Source organism: Struthio camelus, chromosome Z, assembly GCF_040807025.1.
Source record: "Struthio camelus isolate bStrCam1 chromosome Z, bStrCam1.hap1, whole genome shotgun sequence".
NCBI classification, from domain to species: Eukaryota; Metazoa; Chordata; class Aves; order Struthioniformes; family Struthionidae; genus Struthio; species Struthio camelus.
In genome coordinates, this window is record NC_090982.1 from 49,984,923 (window position 1) to 49,991,416 (window position 6,494).

At 38.5% G+C, this 6,494-nt stretch overlaps 1 long non-coding RNA gene across 2 annotated transcripts; it reads right to left on the reverse strand.

Moving 5' to 3' along the window:
* Window positions 1-2,048: 2,048 nt before the first annotated feature.
* Window positions 2,049-5,879, reverse strand: LOC138064707 (uncharacterized). Of its 2 annotated transcripts, XR_011137949.1 has the most exons (4): window positions 5,844-5,879; window positions 5,512-5,670; window positions 5,150-5,252; window positions 2,049-3,249 (listed from the first exon to the last, which is right to left on the reverse strand). It is a non-coding gene; the product is annotated as an uncharacterized lncRNA (long non-coding RNA). The 2 variants fall into 2 exon arrangements; XR_011137950.1 differs by lacking the exon at window positions 5,150-5,252.
* Between the last annotated feature and the right edge of the window lie 615 nt (window positions 5,880-6,494).

The following is a 6,494-nucleotide window of genomic DNA, read 5'->3' on the forward strand; positions in this document are numbered from 1 at the left end:
GATCTGACAATGTACTTAATCATGTGCATAATTTTAAGCACCTGAGTAATTCTGTTGATTGCTGGATCCAGGCCACCTATGACTCACTAGAAAGACTGTAGAGAGATCAAGTCACTTAATAATTACCTGGTGGAAGGGGTTCAGCACCTCTTTGTTTGACACATTTCTCTTAGGTGATTTTTAGCAAATTACTTAAACTATGCTTCCAAATTGTCCTCAAAAATGTTATGACTTTTGTCAAAGAGATATTGTGAGAATGCAGTCTTTGAGGTTTGTGAGGCACTGAAAAACTAATTTAATAGATTCCACAGAGAAACCGGTAATAAAACTAAACATTTTGATATGGGTTAACTGAAATAGACCTTTATGTCTTTGCGAACAGGTGTCTAAAACCTGTAAAATACTTAAAAGTAATGAGTTTGGAGATTAGCCTGTTCTCTAGTGAAAATGCATTTATGTTCAAAAATGATGCAGTGAAAATGTTCCTGCTAAGGACAGCTGTGCGAAGTGAGCCGTTACTGAAGTATGCCGCTCCCGCGGCAAAGGAGGAATGCTTCCGCAGCACACCCCATCATCCGCCCAGCGGTGTTTTTAGTGTGATGGCACTAAAGCGTTGAAACCAATGACCAGAGCCGGTAAAGGATTAAAAACAATCAACAAATCACTCTCCTTTCTCCCTCTTGATCTATATAGATAAATAAAGGTTGACATAAGTAAATATATTTATAAGCATATATGTATATGTATGTGTGTGTGCATATATCTACATATATATGCACATGCATACATACATACGCATATCTATATCTCTCTCTACATATGTATAGATATATTTAGCTAAGTGACTAAACCAGTTCCCTTTACTAATTCAAAACATTTTTCAAAAGAAAATTGGAAGCTTTTTAATACTTAGATGTTCTTAAAGGTTTTGAATTACACAAAGATTCTTAAATTTCTGCTTTCATGGAAAATGTGCGTGACAGGGAAGAACAAAAGAAAGAGTTTGCTGAACACACATATGGATGAGAAGTAAAACCTTTCTATTGAAATGTAACACACAAGTCCCTTATAGGAATACATTCCCTGTAATGTAAAGGACAGCACCAATCCACTGTATCCATTTTTCATCATGAAACAACATCACAGTACATTATAGAAAGCATAATCTGGTCTGGGAGGTCGAGGATGAAGCATGAAGACTAGCATTAGCATCAGCATGAAGACTAAAAGCCCTAAGCAGTACAGTTTTAGCAGTTTCCTATCGTTTGGCTTTGTTATTCTCGTACACGCACACACACATATGCACTCTCAGATATTCATTCACATACGTGCATACATATCATTTTTGATAAATAGCTCTTTTCTTCTTTTCCTTTGATTTTTTTCAGAAATCCTGTGTTGTAGAGAGAGATTTGAAATGTGTTTTCTTCCTTCTGTTTTTACATGACTCCTGAAAACCGAACTTTATCTTACAGACTGTTTGATACAGGAAGATCATATTACATTAAATATTGCTATTTTTTTTCTATAATGCAATTCTATATAATAACTATTAATCTTTTTCTGTAACTGTGGACACCAGTACTAATACAAATATATCATTTGTATCAGTAATGCTAACAGCCTTTTTAAAAAACAGCCCAAGATCAATTTTGTATAACAGCTGGTTTTAATTACACGCAGCAAATTTCAAAATGCAACAGCTCAGCGTTGCTGTAAGGTGTACATATAAAGTTTTACTCCCTGACCCTTTGAAATTTTAACCCCTGGGGCAGCCAGGCCAGGCCCTCCTCAGCTGTGCATCAGGCCCAGTAAGCCATTGCAGGGCAACAGGCAAGGAGAAGGCTGCCTGGGAACAGGGCATTTCAGCAGGTTTGGGTCAATTTGGGTAGGCGAGACCCGACACAGTGAGTCTTAACTCATCTGGCAGCAGGAAGGTAGCAGGGGAAGGCAGCCGCCACTCCCGAGACACGGCCGGTCCGGGCATGGCAGGGCATCGTGGTGCAGGCAGCTCTCAGTGAGGTTTCAGTCTTGTCAACAAGGATAAAGTAAAAGAGGGAATTGCACCACGGGTTTTTTTTTTTTTTTAATTATTCTCAGCCTTTCAGCCTTTCCATTGCCACTGTGCCTATTCAGTTCTCATGGATAGCACAGACGGGAATTTTTCTTACCATTCATTCATCTCATACATGAATGATTTTTGCTAAAGAGGATCAGTGGCTATCAGCAGAAGGAATTTGTTGAACAGAGGTGGGAAAAAAGTCATAAATAAGTATTTGCAAGCATTATTGTTCACAAAAGTCACTAATTTGTAGTGACAGCACCACAACTTTTTTCAGTAGTTTTTCATAAATATTTTACAATATAACATTGACTTTCATCACCCAAGAAAGTTAACACTTAGTGGAGGTTGTTTCATGTTGTTACATACGACATTTCTTAACCGAAACAGTCTCATTGACTCTTCCTTGAAATCTCCTTAATTTTCTTTTCCCTGTTTATACAAGTTTCTCATTAGGTTAAACAGCAGATAAAGTATCATGTGATTTACATGACTGAGCACACCATAAATAACCAAAGATACAGACGGCATAAATAGTTTTAAAACATAGCGTAAAGATGAAACACAACTATACGAAATTTTAGCTGATTTTTTTCTGAATAACAAGCAGGGTCCTAAAAGTCAAAGCCCATTTACGGGTAATGTACAGAGTAGGGGCAAACTTCATTTCCTATATTACTTTCTTTAAACAGTTTAAACGACTGCATCTTTTGCAGAAATATAAAGCATGATCCAAGATCCTCTTCCTGCAAATTACTGAAGGCATTCAGGAGTTGGGGGTACCAAACAGCTCATAAGATCAATTCTGAAATCAGTATAACTGTATTTTAGTGAGAATCACCCACGGTCCTTCAATCAAATATATTAAGTCCTTAGTCCCAATTACTTCAAATGAACAGCAAGGTTTGCATCTGGACATAGCACTTTCCTGCAGAATATTCTTGTGAGCTGTGTGCTTTTCACTGCAATGGCTGCTGTTTGGGACATACTGCCACACTCGCCGCTGCGGATGGTCTGGCACTTTAGGAGGGAAGGACTTCTGAACTTCCACTCTGCATTCATGCTCTCACTCTGATATTCCACTAGTTTTATATCTGCGCCATTTTTCTGCATAAACTGCCTCTCAGTTATACTGTAAAAACTTGGAGAATTTGCTCTGATTTCAGTTGAGATTTGCATCTGTGAAACTGAAAGAACAAAACTGGACTTTAGCAATTAATACTGGCTGACAGCACTAGAAAGGCTGGGATAAACAAGATTCTGTTTTCTAATTCATACAAGCAAAAGTGTTCCTTGTGGTAATTATCTCAAAACATAAATAAAACCTCCAATCAATAAAATGTGTCCAATGTATATTTTTCTTTGACTCAGTATCTTTATCAGTCATATAAGATAAAACCATGACTCAGAAAGCACTGATCACTAGTGACCATTTAAATCAAATTGTTCAGGAATCAGCTATACCAAACCATACAAATGAAAATCTGGATCAGTCAGGCGATAAGTTATTATTTATAACCTCATTTACTTGTTTACAATCCTGAATAAAAAATTAGCTACCTCTAGAGTGTGAAAACTCAGACGCATTTCCAGAACAGATTGAAAAAGTGATCTTGAATCTAATGGACTTAACCCTTTAAGTAAGTAAAGTATATTTTAATATGAACAGAAAAAAAAAGAACCCTCTTGATGCATTTCTCTAATTAACCTCCTGATAATCCCAGGTACCACTTAGTTTAACAGATTTATGGGTCAATCAAGTATCACTAGCTAGACTACGGGCTTGTTTTCAGAAGGAAAGCATTTTACTAAAGGAGAAAAAATTTGCATAATCGTCTTGACAGAGGATGGAGGTCAAAGATATTTTGTATTTCTTACTGCCACTCTAAGGGCATGGATATTCTTGAGAGTGAAGAGGGAACAATCTTTCTCAGTCTAGCCTTTGGTTTAATTTATTGGTGGACCATGAGTGTTTGGTTAAAGAAATTAACTAGAATTCATTTAGGCTGTGCAAGAAACTCTAATTTGAACGTGACCTGGTTGTCACAGATGTCAGTGAAGAGGAGCTGACAGAAACCAAAGAAGCTGCACAAGTTGTAGTCTCTGTTATCAGATATAGTAAAAATATATGCAGAGCTTTTTGAAGCTGGATCAGATTTTTGAAGGTATCGAAGTTCTGCTTGGCACGACTACAGGGCAAAACTGCACGGAGAGACGGGGAGCAAAGTCTTTTTTATGTTGCCCAAGTTTTCTGTGATCCCTGGGGCTCAGATTTCGTTGTCCATCTCTCACTTCCACTGATGGAGAATGGGTCTTGATTTCCATAGATTACACCCTTACAAAATGGGAATAACATGGGAGGAATTGTGCCCAAATACAACTATTTTACATTGCAATTATTTTTAATTCAATGAAAAGTAATTTCCCAAGCACTTTGCAGAGTACAGTTTTGCCCTCCAAGCAACCTGAAAATAACCTTTTCAGATGTGGTCATGGTGGACAATAGCTGGCCGTTGTTGCAGAAACAGTAATAGCACCCTTGTGTAAATGCACAACGATACAATCTTTAATTTCATAATTACATACTATTTTTCCTTGCCTCATTCAGTGTTCACTGCTCACTTAATGAACCACTATTGCAATGATTTGTTTTATCATCTTCGTTCGGTATATGGCCCTGGGCTTATTTACTGCGCACAATGTGTTATATATTAAATTATTGATTTCCCCACCAGCTTTTCTATAGAATTCATTGCTAAAGTATGTAAGCGCAGCTATTATTAATTACAAAAATTATAGGAAATAGTAATTAATTTATCTTCACAACGCTCCCGTCACACCTGCTGTTTTACATGCACGCTACATCTACATTGTTTAGCCCAGGAGCACCCACAAGCTGAAATGTGACTTTGCCACACTGCCCTGTCTGGGAAGCCTGCAGCTGGGATATATAGGTATCCCACAGTGCTTTGCCTCGTTAAACCTTTCCTTAAAAGAGCCTGCACTGACTTGCCTGCCCTACCACGCAGTATTGTTACAAGACATTACAGGATATATCCTGGCACATTTCAGAGAGGGTAGATATACCTGTGACCGTGCTGGTGCCTCCACGCAGCACTTCAGAGCGCAGTTGGGTCTAGCCTAAAGGGTAGCCTTGAGCTTTTTTTCCTGCTGCATTAAAGGTCTATGCCTAAAATAAAATATATGAAGAACAACAAAGTCTTAAATCTGTGTGATTGGTTTGAGATGCTTGATTTTCCTTTGGGCATATCATATTTACTATATAGCAGTATCAGAGCCTTGCACTACTGGCACTGGCTGCCGCTGCTGCAAGTGCTCAGTCCCTCCACTAATTACAGCCCTGGGGCTCAAATGAAGAGCCCACAAAGTGAAAAATGTACAAGTTGTGGACACCTGTGAAAAGTTTTAGCTTAAATGAAATGCCAGACCTCACAAAGGCAAAAACGCAGTCTCCAGAGCCACGCTCGCATTCCTGAGTATAAGACACTCGTGAAACTCCCCGTGTTTTGTGTAATTCCCCACGCATTGAACATCCTCCGGATTCGGCAGGGGATGGATCTGCGTTTTGAGGAGAGAGGAATGATTGTCTGCCGAAGACAGATTTCATGTCAGAATTATGTACTCAGAATCAGTTCAATAAGCAGCAAGAATATCAAACTAAATTAGAGTCAATTAGCTAAGTGATTTCTATCCTTTTCTTAACAGTATATTAGTCTATGGCTAAATATACATCCTGTAACAATGACAACTATGTACATACCGATGCAGTAAGGTCTTTGTAAGCTCTGGAAAGCTGCAGAAACAATGCAGAGAGAAGTGTAAGCTATTTCAATTATACAAAGAGGGGATTAACTATATTGACATTTTGACTGTCACCACTAGAAGTCAAGACATCTACTATTGACTGTGAGAGTGGGAGAGAGAAAAGGAGAGAAAGAAAGATAATTATACTGGGCCAACTTCATCTGATATGATGGGCTAACAAAATGTCTATCTTGTTTCTCATACTCCTCATATAAGAGTTCTGTGTAGAGCTGCGTTCTTCTGCTTTATATTTCCCAATGGAAATACGTACACACGCTCTGAGCACAAGCCAAGTGAGCTTGGAAAGCAATGGAGCTATTGAGTATACTTTGCATGGGTAGACTTACACATTGGATCTGTATTTGATAAACGATCTGCACCATAAACTTCATACGTTCAAAGCTTCTTGGAAGTACCACACACCTACACAGACTCTGCAGAATTATTTCTGCATATGCACAGTAGTTTATGGCATCCCAAATACCTCAACTCTGCTGCACATGTGTAAACCACCTGTGAAGCACATGGGCAACAGATCCGATGCTTCTCTGAATAAACGTGCCTGGTAGCCATAGCCTCATTATGAAAGACCTTATTTTTAGGGTAT